Raw genomic sequence first — 17,259 nt, 5'->3', positions numbered from 1 at the left:
GCATTTTTCATTACTAGAGACCTGGCTGAGATATTTGCACTGCTCTTTACTGGAGCCCGGGCTGAGATATTTGCATTGCTCATTACTGGAGACCTGGCTGAGATACTTCATTGTTCATTACTGGAGACCTGGCTGAGAGACTTGCATTGTTCATTACTGGAGAGCTGGCTGAGCTATTTGCATTGCTCAATACAAGAGACCTGGCTGAGAGACTTGCATTGCTCATTACAGGAGACATGGCTGAGATACTCGCATTGTTCATTCCTGGAGACCTGGCTGGGTTATTAGCATTTTTCATTACTGGAGACCTGGCTAGGTTATTTGCATTGTTCTTTACTGGAGACCTGGCTGGGTTACTTGCATTGTTCATTACTGGAGACCTGGCTGGGTTATTTGCCTTGTTCATTACTGGAGACCTGGCTGAGAGACTTGCATTGCTCATTACTGGAGACATGGCTGGATTATTTGCATTGCTCATTACTGGAGACCTGGCTGAGATATTTGCATTGTTCATTACTGGAGACCTGGCGGAGACACTTGCATTGTTCATTACTAGAGACCTGGCTGAGATATTTGCATTGCTCATTACTGGAGACCTGGCTGAGATAATTGCATTGCTCATTACTGGAGACCTGGCTGAGATACTTGCATTGTTCATTACTGGTGACCTGGCTGAGATACTTGCATTGCTCAGTACTAGAGACCTGGCTCAGATTCTTGCATTGCTCATTACTGGAGACCTGGCTGAGATACATGCATTGCTCATTACAGGAGACCAGGCTGGGTTATTAGCATTGTTCATTACTGGAGACCTGGCCGGGTTATTAGAATTGTTCATTACTGGAGACCTGGCTGGGTTATTTGCATTGTTTATTACTGGAGAACTGGCTGGATTATTTGCATTGTTCATTACGGGTGACCTGGCTAGGTTATTTGCATTACTCATTACTGGAGACCTGGCTGAGATATTTGCATGGCTCATTACTGGAGACCTGGCTGAGATACTTGCATTGTTCATTACTAGAGACCTGGCTGAGATATTTGCATTGTTCATTACAGTAGACCTGGCTGAGATACTTGCATTGCTCATTACTGGAGACCTGGCTGAGAGACTTGCATTGTACATTACAGGAGACCTGGTTGAGATACTTGCATTGTTCATTACTGGAGACCTGGCTGGGTTATTTGCATTGCTCATTACTGGAGTCCTGGCTGAGATATTTGCATTGTTCATTACTGGCGACCTGGCTGAGATACTTGCATTGCTCAGTACTAGAGACCTGGCTGAGAGATTTGCACTTTTCATTATTGGAGACCTAGCTGCGATACTTGCATTGTTCATTACTGGAGACCTGGCTGGGTTATTTGCATTTTTCATTACTGGAGACCTGGCTGAGATATTTGCATTGCTCATTACTGGAGACCTGGCTGAGAGACTTGCATTGTACATTACAGGAGACCTGGTTGAGATACTTGCATTGTTCATCACTGGAGACGTGGCTGAGATACTTGTATTGTTCATTCCTGCAGACCAGGCTGAGTTATTTGCATTGTTCATTACTGGAGACCTGGCTGGGTTATTTGCATTGCTCATTACTGGAGAGCTGGCTGAGATATTTGCATTGCTCATTACTAGAGACCCGGCTCAGATACTTGCATTGCTCATTACTGGAGACCTGTCTGAGAGACTTGCATTGTACATTACAGGAGACCTGGTTGAGATACTTGCATTGTTCATTACTGGAGACCGGGCTGGGTTATTTGCATTGTTCATTACTGGAGTCCTGGCTGAGATATTTGCATTGCTCAATACAAGAGACCTGGCTGGGTTATTAGCATTTTTCATTACTGGAGACCTGACTGGGTTATTTGCATTGTTCATTACTGGAGACCTGGCTGGGTTATTTGCCTTGTTCATTACTGGAGACCTGGCTGAGAGACTTGCATTGCTCATTACTGGAGACCTGGCTGAGATACTTGCATTGCTCATTACAGGAGACCTGGCTGAGATACTTGCATTGTCCATTACTGGCTGAGTTATTTGCTTTGTTCATTACTGGAGACCTGGCTGGGTTATTTGCATTGCTCATTACTGGAGAGCTGGCTGAGATATTTGCATGGCTCATTACTGGAGACCAGGCTGAGATACTTCAATTGTTCATTACAGCAGACCACGCTGAGATACTTGCATTGTTCATTATTGGAGACCTGGCTGGGTTATTTGCATTGATCATTACTGGAAACCTGGCTGAGATATTTGCATTGCTCATTACCAGAGACCTGGCTGAGAGACTTGCATTGCTCATTACTGGAGACCTGGCTGGGTTATTTGCTTTGTTCATTACTGCAGACCAGGCTGAGTTACTTCAATTGTTCATTACAGCAGACCACGCTGAGATACTTGCATTGTTCATTATTGGAGACCTGGCTGGGTTATTTGCATTGATCATTACTGGAAACCTGGCTGAGATATTTTCATTGCTCATTACCAGAAACCTGGCTGAGATATTTGCATTGTTCATAACAGGAGACCTGGCTGAGATACTTGCATTGCTCATTACTGGAGACATGGCTGGATTTTTTGCATTGCTCATTACTGGAGACCTGGCTGAGATATTTGCATTGCTCATTACTGGAGACCTGGCTGAGATAATTGCATTGCTCATTACTGGAGACCTGGCTGAGATACTTGCATTGTTCATTACTGGAGACCTGGCTGAGAGACTTGCATTGCTCATTACTAGAGACCTGGCTCAGATTCTTGCATTGCTCATTACTGGAGACCTGGCTGAGATACATGCATTGCTCATTACAGGAGACCAGGCTGGGTTATTAGCATTGTTCATTACTGGAGACCTGGCCGGGTTATTAGAATTGTTCATTACTGGAGACCTGGCTGGGTTATTTGCATTGTTCATTACTGGAGAACTGGCTGGATTATTTGCATTGTTCATTACGGGTGACCTGGCTGGGTTATTTGCATTACTCATTACTGGAGACCTGGCTGAGATATTTGCATTGCTCATTACTGGAGACCTGGCTGAGATACTTGCATTGTTCATTACTAGAGTCCTGGCTGAGATATTTGCATTGTTCATTACAGTAGACCTGGCTGAGATACTTGCATTCCTCATTACTGGAGACCTGGCTGGATTATTTGCATTGCTCATTACTGGAGACCTGGCTGAGATATTTGCATTGCTCATTACTGGAGACCTGGCTCAGATACTTGCATTGTTCATCACTGGAGACCTGGCTGAGATATTTGCATTTCTCATTACTGGAGACCGGGCTGAGATACGTGCATTGTTCATTACTGGAGACCTGGCTGAGAGACTTGCATTGTTCATTACAGGAGACCTCGCTGAGATACTTGCATTGTTCATTACTGGAGACCTGGCTGGGTTATTTGCATTGTTCATTACTGGAGATCTGGCTGGGTTATTTGCATTGTTCACTACTGGAGACCTGGCTGAGAGACTTGCATTGTTCATTACTGGTGACCTGGCTGAGATATTTGCATTGCTCATTACTAGAGACCTGGCTGAGATACTTGCATTGCTCATTACTGGAGACCTGGCTGAGAGACTTGCATTGTTCATTACAGGAGACCTGGCTGAGATTCTTGTATTGTTCATTGTTCGAGACCTGGCTCGGTTATTTGCATTGTTCATTACTGGAGACCTGGCAGAGATATTTGCATTGTTCATTACTGGAGACCTGGCAGGGTTATGTGCATTGTTCATTACTGGAGCCCTGGCTGGGTTATTTGCATTGTTCATTAATGGAGACCTGGCTAGGTTATTTGCATTGTTCATGACTGGAGACCTGGCTGAGATATTTGCATTGTTCATTACTGGCCAACAGGCTGAGAAACCTGCATTGCTCAGTACTGGAGACCTGGCTGAGAGATTTGCATCGTTCATTACTGGAGACCTGGCTGAGAGATTTGCATTGTTCATTACAGGAGACCTGGCTGAGATACTTGCATTGTTCATTAATAGAGACCTGGCTGAGATATTTGCACTGCTCATTACTGGAGAGCTGGCTGAGATATTTCTATTGCTCATTACTGGAGACCAGGCTGGGATACTTGCATTGTTCATTACTGGAGACCTGGCTGAGATATTTGCATTGCTCATTACTAGAGACCCGGGACAGATACTTGCATTGCTCATTACTGGAGACCTGGCTGAGAGACTTGCATTGTATATTACAGGAGACCTGGTTGAGATACTTGCATTGTTCATTACTGGAGACCTGGCTGGGTTATTTGCATTGTTCATTACTGGAGACCTGGCTGAGTTATTTGCATTGCTCATTACTGGAGTCCTGGCTGAGATATTTGCATTGTTCATTACTGGAGACCTGGCTGAGATATTTGCATTGTTCATTACTGGCGACCTGGCTGAGATACTTGCCTTGCTCAGTACTAGAGACCCGGCTGAGAGATTTGCACTTTTCAGTATTGGAGACCTAGCTGCGATACTTGCATTGTTCATTACTGGAGACCTGGCTGGGTTATTTGCATTTTTCATTACTGGAGACCTTGCTGAGATATGTGCATTGTTCATTGCTGGAGACCTGGCTGAGATACTTGCATTTTTCATTACTAGAGACCTGGCTGAGATATTTGCACTGCTCTTTACTGGAGCCCGGGCTGAGATATTTGCATTGCTCATTACTGGAGACCTGGCTGAGATACTTCATTGTTCATTACTGGAGACCTGGCTGAGAGACTTGCATTGTTCATTACTGGAGAGCTGGCTGAGCTATTTGCATTGCTCAATACAAGAGACCTGGCTGAGAGACTTTCATTGCTCATTACAGGAGACATGGCTGAGATACTCGCATTGTTCATTCCTGGAGACCTGGCTGGGTTATTAGCATTTTTCATTACTGGAGACCTGGGTAGGTTATTTGCATTGTTCTTTACTGGAGACCTGGCTGGGTTACTTGCATTGTTCATTTCTGGAGACCTGGCTGGGTTATTTGCCTTGTTCATTACTGGAGACCTGGCTGAGAGACTTGCATTGCTCATTACTGGAGACATGGCTGGATTATTTGCATTGCTCATTACTGGAGACCTGGCTGAGATACTTCATTGTTCATTACTGGAGACCTGGCTGAGAGACTTGCATTGTTCATTACTGGAGACCTGGCTGAGATATTTGCATTGCTCAATACAAGAGACCTGGCTGGGTTATTAGCATTTTTCATTACTGGAGACCTGGCTGGGTTATTTGCATTGTTCATTACTGGAGACCTGGCTGGGTTATTTGCCTTGTTCATTACTGGAGACCTGGCTGAGAGACTTGCATTGCTCATTACTGGAGACCTGGCTGAGATACTTGCATTGCTCATTACAGGAGACCTGGCTGAGATACTTGCATTGTCCATTACTGGCTAAGTTATTTGCATTGTTCATTACTGGAGACCTGGCTGGGTTATTTGCATTGCTCATTACTGGAGAGCTGGCTGAGATATTTGCATGGCTCATTACTGGCGACCTGGCTGAGATACTTGCCTTGCTCAGTACTAGAGACCCGGCTGAGAGATTTGCACTTTTCAGTATTGGAGACCTAGCTGCGATACTTGCATTGTTCATTACTGGAGACCTGGCTGGGTTATTTGCATTTTTCATTACTGGAGACCTTGCTGAGATATGTGCATTGTTCATTGCTGGAGACCTGGCTGAGATACTTGCATTTTTCATTACTAGAGACCTGGCTGAGATATTTGCACTGCTCTTTACTGGAGCCCGGGCTGAGATATTTGCATTGCTCATTACTGGAGACCTGGCTGAGATACTTCATTGTTCATTACTGGAGACCTGGCTGAGAGACTTGCATTGTTCATTACTGGAGAGCTGGCTGAGCTATTTGCATTGCTCAATACAAGAGACCTGGCTGAGAGACTTGCATTGCTCATTACAGGAGACATGGCTGAGATACTCGCATTTTCATTCCTGGAGACCTGGCTGGGTTATTAGCATTTTTCATTACTGGAGACCTGGCTAGGTTATTTGCATTGTTCTTTACTGGAGACCTGGCTGGGTTACTTGCATTGTTCATTACTGGAGACCTGGCTGGGTTATTTGCCTTGTGCATTACTGGAGACCTGGCTGAGAGACTTGCATTGCTCATTACTGGAGACATGGCTGGATTATTTGCATTGCTCATTACTGGAGACCTGGCTGAGATATTTGCATTGTTCATTACTGGAGACCTGGCGGAGACACTTGCATTGTTCATTACTAGAGACCTGGCTGAGATATTTGCATTGCTCATTACTGGAGACCTGGCTGAGATAATTGCATTGCTCATTACTGGAGACCTGGCTGAGATACTTGCATTGTTCATTACTGGTGACCTGGCTGAGATACTTGCATTGCTCAGTACTAGAGACCTGGCTCAGATTCTTGCATTGCTCATTACTGGAGACCTGGCTGAGATACATGCATTGCTCATTACAGGAGACCAGGCTGGGTTATTAGCATTGTTCATTACTGGAGACCTGGCCGGGTTATTAGAATTGTTCATTACTGGAGACCTGGCTGGGTTATTTGCATTGTTTATTACTGGAGAACTGGCTGGATTATTTGCATTGTTCATTACGGGTGACCTGGCTAGGTTATTTGCATTACTCATTACTGGAGACCTGGCTGAGATATTTGCATGGCTCATTACTGGAGACCTGGCTGAGATACTTGCATTGTTCATTACTAGAGACCTGGCTGAGATATTTGCATTGTTCATTACAGTAGACCTGGCTGAGATACTTGCATTGCTCATTACTGGAGACCTGGCTGAGAGACTTGCATTGTACATTACAGGAGACCTGGTTGAGATACTTGCATTGTTCATTACTGGAGACCTGGCTGGGTTATTTGCATTGCTCATTACTGGAGTCCTGGCTGAGATATTTGCATTGTTCATTACTGGCGACCTGGCTGAGATACTTGCATTGCTCAGTACTAGAGACCTGGCTGAGAGATTTGCACTTTTCATTATTGGAGACCTAGCTGCGATACTTGCATTGTTCATTACTGGAGACCTGGCTGGGTTATTTGCATTTTTCATTACTGGAGACCTGGCTGAGATATTTGCATTGCTCATTACTGGAGACCTGGCTGAGAGACTTGCATTGTACATAACAGGAGACCTGGTTGAGATACTTGCATTGTTCATCACTGGAGACGTGGCTGAGATACTTGTATTGTTCATTCCTGCAGACCAGGCTGAGTTATTTGCATTGTTCATTACTGGAGACCTGGCTGGGTTATTTGCATTGCTCATTACTGGAGAGCTGGCTGAGATATTTGCATTGCTCATTACTAGAGACCCGGCTCAGATACTTGCATTGCTCATTACTGGAGACCTGTCTGAGAGACTTGCATTGTACATTACAGGAGACCTGGTTGAGATACTTGCATTGTTCATTACTGGAGACCGGGCTGGGTTATTTGCATTGCTCATTACTGGAGTCCTGGCTGAGATATTTGCATTGTTCATTACTGGCGACCTGGCTGAGATACTTGCATTGCTCAGTACTAGAGACCTGGCTGAGAGATTTGCACTTTTCATTATTGAAGACCTAGCTGCGATACTTGCATTGTTCATTACTGGAGACCTGGCTGGGTTATTTGCATTTTTCATTACTGGAGACCTGGCTGAGATATTTGCATTGTTCATTGCTGGAGACCTGGCTGAGATACTTGCATTGTTCATTACTAGAGACCTGGCTGAGATATTTGCACTGCTCATTACTGGAGACCTGGCTGAGATACTTCATTGTTCATTACTGGAGACCTGGCTGAGAGACTTGCATTGTTCATTACTGGAGACCTGGCTGAGATATTTGCATTGCTCAATACAAGAGACCTGGCTGGGTTATTAGCATTTTTCATTACTGGAGACCTGGCTGGGTTATTTGCATCGTTCATTACTGGAGACCTGGCTGGGTTATTTGCCTTGTTCATTACTGGAGACCTGGCTGAGAGACTTGCATTGCTCATTACTGGAGACCTGGCTGAGATACTTGCATTGCTCATTACAGGAGACCTGGCTGAGATACTTGCATTGTCCATTACTGGCTGAGTTATTTGCATTGTTCATTACTGGAGACCTGGCTGGGTTATTTGCATTGCTCATTACTGGAGAGCTGGCTGAGATATTTGCATGGCTCATTACTGGAGACCAGGCTGAGATACTTCAATTGTTCATTACAGCAGACCACGCTAAGATACTTGCATTGTTCATTATTGGAGACCTGGCTGGGTTATTTGCATTGATCATTACTGGAAACCTGGCTGAGATATTTGCATTGTTCATTACTGGAGACCTGGCTGAGAGACTTGCATTGTTCATTACTGGAGACCTGGCTGAGATATTTGCATTGCTCATTACTAGAGACCTGGCTCAGATTCTTGCATTGTTCATTACTGGAGACCTGGCTGGGTTATTTGCATTTTTCATTACTGGAGACCTGGCTGAGATATTTGCATTGTTCATTGCTGGAGACCTGGCTGAGATACTTGCATTGTTCATTACTAGAGACCTGGCTGAGATATTTGCACTGCTCATTACTGGAGACCTGGCTGAGATACTTCATTGTTCATTACTGGAGACCTGGCTGAGAGACTTGCATTGTTCATTACTGGAGACCTGGCTGAGATATTTGCATTGCTCAATACAAGAGACCTGGCTGGGTTATTAGCATTTTTCATTACTGGAGACCTGGCTGGGTTATTTGCATTGTTCATTACTGGAGACCTGGCTGGGTTATTTGCCTTGTTCATTACTGGAGACCTGGCTGAGAGACTTGCATTGCTCATTACTGGAGACCTGGCTGAGATACTTGCATTGCTCATTACAGGAGACCTGGCTGAGATACTTGCATTGTCCATTACTGGCTGAGTTATTTGCATTGTTCATTACTGGAGACCTGGCTGGGTTATTTGCATTGCTCATTACTGGAGAGCTGGCTGAGATATTTGCATGTCTCATTACTGGCGACCTGGCTGAGATACTTGCCTTGCTCAGTACTAGAGACCCGGCTGAGAGATTTGCACTTTTCAGTATTGGAGACCTAGCTGCGATACTTGCATTGTTCATTACTGGAGACCTGGCTGGGTTATTTGCATTTTTCATTACTGGAGACCTTGCTGAGATATGTGCATTGTTCATTGCTGGAGACCTGGCTGAGATACTTGCATTTTTCATTACTAGAGACCTGGCTGAGATATTTGCACTGCTCTTTACTGGAGCCCGGGCTGAGATATTTGCATTGCTCATTACTGGAGACCTGGCTGAGATTCTTCATTGTTCATTACTGGAGACCTGGCTGATTGACTTGCATTCTTCATTACTGGAGAGCTGGCTGAGCTATTTGCATTGCTCAATACAAGAGACCTGGCTGAGAGACTTGCATTGCTCATTACAGGAGACATGGCTGAGATACTCGCATTGTTCATTCCTGGAGACCTGGCTGGGTTATTAGCATTTTTCATTACTGGAGACCTGGCTAGGTTATTTGCATTGTTCTTTACTGGAGACCTGGCTGGGTTACTTGCATTGTTCATTACTGGAGACCTGGCTGGGTTATTTGCCTTGTTCATTACTGGAGACCTGGCTGAGAGACTTGCATTGCTCATTACTGGAGACATGGCTGGATTATTTGCATTGCTCATTACTGGAGACCTGGCTGAGATATTTGCATTGTTCATTACTGGAGACCTGGCGGAGACACTTGCATTGTTCATTACTAGAGACCTGGCTGAGATATTTGCATTGCTCATTACTGGAGACCTGGCTGAGATAATTGCATTGCTCATTACTGGAGACCTGGCTGAGATACTTGCATTGTTCATTACTGGTGACCTGGCTGAGATACTTGCATTGCTCAGTACTAGAGACCTGGCTCAGATTCTTGCATTGCTCATTACTGGAGACCTGGCTGAGATACATGCATTGCTCATTACAGGAGACCAGGCTGGGTTATTAGCATTGTTCATTACTGGAGACCTGGCCGGGTTATTAGAATTGTTCATTACTGGAGACCTGGCTGGGTTATTTGCATTGTTTATTACTGGAGAACTGGCTGGATTATTTGCATTGTTCATTACGGGTGACCTGGCTAGGTTATTTGCATTACTCATTACTGGAGACCTGGCTGAGATATTTGCATGGCTCATTACTGGAGACCTGGCTGAGATACTTGCATTGTTCATTACTAGAGACCTGGCTGAGATATTTGCATTGTTCATTACAGTAGACCTGGCTGAGATACTTGCATTGCTCATTACTGGAGACCTGGCTGAGAGACTTGCATTGTACATTACAGGAGACCTGGTTGAGATACTTGCATTGTTCATTACTGGAGACCTGGCTGGGTTATTTGCATTGCTCATTACTGGAGTCCTGGCTGAGATATTTGCATTGTTCATTACTGGCGACCTGGCTGAGATACTTGCATTGCTCAGTACTAGAGACCTGGCTGAGAGATTTGCACTTTTCATTATTGGAGACCTAGCTGCGATACTTGCATTGTTCATTACTGGAGACCTGGCTGGGTTATTTGCATTTTTCATTACTGGAGACCTGGCTGAGATATTTGCATTGCTCATTACTGGAGACCTGGCTGAGAGACTTGCATTGTACATTACAGGAGACCTGGTTGAGATACTTGCATTGTTCATCACTGGAGACGTGGCTGAGATACTTGTATTGTTCATTCCTGCAGACCAGGCTGAGTTATTTGCATTGTTCATTACTGGAGACCTGGCTGGGTTATTTGCATTGCTCATTACTGGAGAGCTGGCTGAGATATTTGCATTGCTCATTACTAGAGACCCGGCTCAGATACTTGCATTGCTCATTACTGGAGACCTGTCTGAGAGACTTGCATTGTACATTACAGGAGACCTGGTTGAGATACTTGCATTGTTCATTACTGGAGACCGGGCTGGGTTATTTGCATTGCTCATTACTGGAGTCCTGGCTGAGATATTTGCATTGTTCATTACTGGCGACCTGGCTGAGATACTTGCATTGCTCAGTACTAGAGACCTGGCGGAGAGATTTGCACTTTTCATTATTGAAGACCTAGCTGCGATACTTGCATTGTTCATTACTGGAGACCTGGCTGGGTTATTTGCATTTTTCATTACTGGAGACCTGGCTGAGATATTTGCATTGTTCATTGCTGGAGACCTGGCTGAGATACTTGCATTGTTCATTACTAGAGACCTGGCTGAGATATTTGCACTGCTCATTACTGGAGACCTGGCTGAGATACTTCATTGTTCATTACTGGAGACCTGGCTGAGAGACTTGCATTGTTCATTACTGGAGACCTGGCTGAGATATTTGCATTGCTCAATACAAGAGACCTGGCTGGGTTATTAGCATTTTTCATTACTGGAGACCTGGCTGGGTTATTTGCATTGTTCATTACTGGAGACCTGGCTGGGTTATTTGCCTTGTTCATTACTGGAGACCTGGCTGAGAGACTTGCATTGCTCATTACTGGAGACCTGGCTGAGATACTTGCATTGCTCATTACAGGAGACCTGGCTGAGATACTTGCATTGTCCATTACTGGCTGAGTTATTTGCATTGTTCATTACTGGAGACCTGGCTGGGTTATTTGCATTGCTCATTACTGGAGAGCTGGCTGAGATATTTGCATGGCTCATTACTGGAGACCAGGCTGAGATACTTCAATTGTTCATTACAGCAGACCACGCTGAGATACTTGCATTGTTCATTATTGGAGACCTGGCTGGGTTATTTGCATTGATCATTACTGGAAACCTGGCTGAGATATTTGCATTGCTCATTACCAGAGACCTGGCTGAGAGACTTGCATTGCTCATTACTAGAGACTTGGCTGAGATACTTGCATTGCTCATTACAGGAGACCTGGCTGAGATACTCGCCTTGTTCATTCCTGGAGACATGGCTGGGTTATTAGCATTTTTCATTACTGGTGACCTGGCTGGGTTATTTGCTTTGTTCATTACTGCAGACCAGGCTGAGTTACTTCAATTGTTCATTACAGCAGACCACGCTAAGATACTTGCATTGTTCATTATTGGAGACCTGGCTGGGTTATTTGCATTGATCATTACTGGAAACCTGGCTGAGATATTTGCATTGTTCATTACTGGAGACCTGGCTGAGAGACTTGCATTGTTCATTACTGGAGACCTGGCTGAGATATTTGCATTGCTCATGACTAGAGACCTGGCTCAGATTCTTGCATTGTTCATTACTGGAGACCTGGCTGGGTTATTTGCATTTTTCATTACTGGAGACCTGGCTGAGATATTTGCATTGTTCATTGCTGGAGACCTGGCTGAGATACTTGCATTGTTCATTACTAGAGACCTGGCTGAGATATTTGCACTGCTCATTACTGGAGACCTGGCTGAGATACTTCATTGTTCATTACTGGAGACCTGGCTGAGAGACTTGCATTGTTCATTACTGGAGACCTGGCTGAGATATTTGCATTGCTCAATACAAGAGACCTGGCTGGGTTATTTGCATTGTTCATTACTGGAGACCTGGCTGGGTTATTTGCCTTGTTCATTACTGGAGACCTGGCTGAGAGACTTGCATTGCTCATTACTGGAGACCTGGCTGAGATACTTGCATTGCTCATTACAGGAGACCTGGCTGAGATACTTGCATTGTCCATTACTGGCTGAGTTATTTGCATTGTTCATTACTGGAGACCTGGCTGGGTTATTTGCATTGCTCATTACTGGAGAGCTGGCTGAGATATTTGCATGGCTCATTACTGGAGACCAGGCTGAGATACTTGCATTGTTCATTACTGGAGACCTGGCTGAGAGACTTGCATTGTTCATTACAGGAGACCACGCTGAGATACTTGCATTGTTCATTATTGGAGACCTGGCTGGGTTATTTGCATTGTTCATTACAGGAAACCTGGCTGAGATATTTGCATTGCTCATTACCAGAGACCTGGCTGAGAGACTTGCATTGCTCATTACTGGAGACTTGGCTGAGATACTTGCATTGCTCATGACAGGAGACCTGGCTGAGATACTCGCATTGTTCATTCCTGGAGACATGGCTGGGTTATTAGCATTTTTCATTACTGGAGACCTGGCTGGGTTATTTGCATTGTTCATTACTGGGGGCCCGGCTGGGTTATTTGCCTTGTTCATTACTGGAGTCCTGGCTGAGATACTTGCATTGTTCATTACTGGAGAACTGGCTGAGATACTCGATTTGGTCATTACTGGAGACCTGGCAGGGTTATTAGCATTGTTCATTACTGGAGACCTGGCTGGGTTATTAGCATTGTTCATTACTGGAGACCTGGCTGGGTTATTTGCATTGTTCATTACTGGCGACCAGGCTGAGAATCCTGCATTGCTCAGTACTGGAGACCTGGCTGAGAGATTTGCATTTTTCATTACTGGAGACCTAGCTGAGATACTTAATTTGTTCATTACTGGAGACCTGGCTGTGTTATTTGCATTTTTCATTACTGGAGATCTGGCTGAGATATTTGCATTGTTCTTTACTGGAGACCTGGCTGAGATACTTGCATTGTTCATTAATAGAGACCTGGCTGAGATATATGCACTGCTCATTACTGGAGACCTGGCTGGGTTATTTGCATTGCTCATTACTGGAGCCCTGGCTGAGCGACTTGCATTGTTCATTACTGGAGACCTGGCTGAGATATTTGTATTGTTCATTACTGGAGATCTGGCTGAGATATTTGCATTGTTCATTACTGCAGACCGGGCTGGGTTATTTGCATTGTTCATTACTGGAGACCTGGCTGAGATACTTGCATTGTTCATTACTGGAGACCGGGCTGGGTTATTTGCATTGTTCATTACTGGAGACCTGGCTGAGATATTTGCATTGTTCATTACTGGAGACCTGGCTGGGTTATTTGCATTTTTCATTACTGGAGACCTGGCTGATATATTTGCACTGCTCATTACTGGAGAGCTGGCTGAGATATTTCTATTGCTCATTACTGGAGACCAGGCTGAGATATTTGCATTGCTCATTACTGGAGACCTGGCTGAGAGACTTGCATTGTTCATTACTGGAGACCTGGCTAAGATATTTGCATTGTTCATCACTGGAGACCTGGCTGAGATACTTGTATTGTTCATTACTGGAGACCTGGCTGGGTTATTTGCATTGTTCATTACTGGAGACCCGGCTGACTTATTTGCATTGTTTATTACTGGAGACCTGGCTGGGTTATTTGCATTGTTCATTACTGGAGACCTGGCTGAGATACTTGCATTGTTCATTAATAGAGACCTGGCTGATATATTTGCACTGCTCATTACTGGAGAGCTTCCTGAGATATTTCTATTGCTCATTACTGGAGACCAGGCTGAGATATTTGCATTGCTCATTACTGGAGCCCTGGCTGAGAGACTTGCATTGTTCATTACTGGAGACCTGGCTGAGATATTTGTATTGTTCATTACTGGAGATCTGGCTGAGATATTTGCATTGTTCATTACTGCAGACCGGGCTGGGTTATTTGCCTTGTTCATTACTGGAGACCTGGCTGAGATACTTGCATTGTTCATTACTGGCGACCTGGCTGAGATACTTGCATTGCTCAGTACTAGAGACCTGGCTGAGAGATTTGCACTTTTCATTATTGGAGACCTAGCTGCGATACTTGCATTGTTCATTACTGGAGACCTGGCTGGATTATTTGCATTTTTCATTACTGGAGACCTGGCTGAGATATTTGCATTGTTCATTGCTGGAGACCTGGCTGAGATACTTGCATTGTTCATTACTAGAGACCTGGCTGAGATATTTGCACTGCTCATTACCGGAGACCTGGCTGAGATACTTCATTGTTCATTACTGGAGACCTGGCTGAGAGACTTGCATTTTTCATTACTGGAGACGTGGCTGAGATATTTGCATTGCTCAATACAAGAGACCTGGCTGGGTTATTAGCATTTTTCATTACTGGAGACCTGGCTGGGTTATTTGCATTGTTCATTACTGGAGACCTGGCTGGGTTATTTGCCTTGTTCATTACTGGAGACCTGGCTGAGAGACTTGCATTGCTCATTACTGGAGACCTGGCTGAGATACTTGCATTGCTCATTACAGGAGACCTGGCTGAGATACTTGCATTGTCCATTACTGGCTGAGTTATTTGCATTGTTCATTACTGGAGACCTGGCTGGGTTATTTGCATTGCTCATTACTGGAGAGCTGGCTGAGATATTTGCATGGCTCATTACTGGAGACCAGGCTGAGATACTTGCATTGTTCATTACTGGAGACCTGGCTAAGAGACTTGCATTGTTCATTACAGGAGACCACGCTGAGATACTTGCATTGTTCATTATTGGAGACCTGGCTGGGTTATTTGCATTGTTCATTACAGGAAACCTGGCTGAGATATTTGCATTGTTCATTACTGGAGACCTGGCTGGGTAATTTGCATTGCTCATTACTGGAGAGCTGGCTGAGATATTTGCATGGCTCATTACTGGAGACCAGGCTGAGATACTTGCATTGTTCATTACTGGAGACCTGGCTGAGAGACTTGCATTGTTCATTACAGGAGACCTGGCTGAGAGACTTGGATTGCTCATTACTGGAGACTTGGCTGAGATACTTGCATTGCTCATGACAGGAGACCTGGCTGAGATACTCGCATTGTTCATTCCTGGAGACATGGCTGTGTTATTAGCATTTTTCATTACTGGAGACCTGGCTGGGTTATTTGCATTGTTCATTACTGGGGACCTGGCTGGGTTATTTGCCTTGTTCATTACTGGAGTCCTGGCTGAAATACTTGCATTGTTCATTACTGGAGAACTGGCTGAGATACTCGATTTGGTCATTACTGGAGACCTGGCAGGGTTATTAGCATTGTTCATTACTGGAGACCTGGCTGGGTTATTAGCATTGTTCATTACTGGAGACCTGGCTGGGTTATTTGCATTGTTCATTACTGGCGACCAGGCTGAGAAACCTGCATTGCTCAGTACTGGAGACCTAGCTGAGATACTTAATTTGTTCATTACTGGAGACCTGGCTGGGTTATTTGCATTTTTCATTACTGGAGATCTGGCTGAGATATTTGCATTGTTCATTACTGGAGACCTGGCTGAGATACTTGCATTGTTCATTAATAGAGACCTGGCTGAGATATTTGCACTGCTCATTACTGGAGACCTGGCTGGGTTATTTGCATTGCTCATTACTGGAGCCCTGGCTGAGAGACTTGCATTGTTCATTACTGGAGACCTGGCTGAGATATTTGTATTGTTCATTACTGGAGATCTGGCTGAGATATTTGCATTGTTCATTACTGCAGACCGGGCTGGGTTATTTGCATTGTTCATTACTGGAGACCTGGCTGAGATACTTGCATTGTTCATTACTGGAGACCGGGCTGGGTTATTTGCATTGTTCATTACTGGAGACCTGGCTGAGATATTTGCATTGTTCATTACTGGAGACCTGGCTGGGTTATTAGCATTTTTCATTACTGGAGACCTGGCTGATATATTTGCACTGCTCATTACTGGAGAGCTGGCTGAGATATTTCTATTGCTCATTACTGGAGACCAGGCTGAGATATTTGCATTGCTCATTCCTGGAGACCTGGCTGAGAGACTTGCATTGTTTATTACTGGAGACCTGGCTGGGTTATTTGCATTGTTCATTACTGGAGATCTGGCTGAGATATTTGCATTGTTCATTACAGCAGACCGGGCTGGGTTATTTGCATTGTTCATTACTGGAGACCTGGCTGAGATACTTGCATTGTTCATTACTGGAGACCGGGCTGGGTTATTTGCATTGTTCATTACTGGAGACCTGGCTGAGATATTTGCTTTGTTCATTACTGGAGACCTGGCTGGGTTATTTGCATTTTTCATTACTGGAGACCTGGCTGATATATTTGCACTGCTCATTACTGGAGCCCTGGCTGAGAGACTTGCATTGTTCATTACTGGAGACCTGGCTGAGATATTTGTATTGTTCATTACTGGAGATCTGGCTGAGATATTTGCATTGTTCATTACTGCAGACCGGGCTGGGTTATTTGCCTTGTTCATTACTGGAGACCTGGCTGAGATACTTGCATTGTTCATTACTGGCGACCTGGCTGAGATACTTGCATTGCTCAGTACTAGAGACCTGGCTGAGAGATTTGCACTTTTCATTATTGGAGACCTAGCTGCGATACTTGCATTGTTCA

The sequence above is a fragment of the Hypanus sabinus genome, chromosome X2, assembly GCF_030144855.1.
Source record: "Hypanus sabinus isolate sHypSab1 chromosome X2, sHypSab1.hap1, whole genome shotgun sequence".
Classification (NCBI taxonomy): Eukaryota; Metazoa; Chordata; class Chondrichthyes; order Myliobatiformes; family Dasyatidae; genus Hypanus; species Hypanus sabinus.
This window is presented reverse-complemented; position numbering follows the sequence as displayed.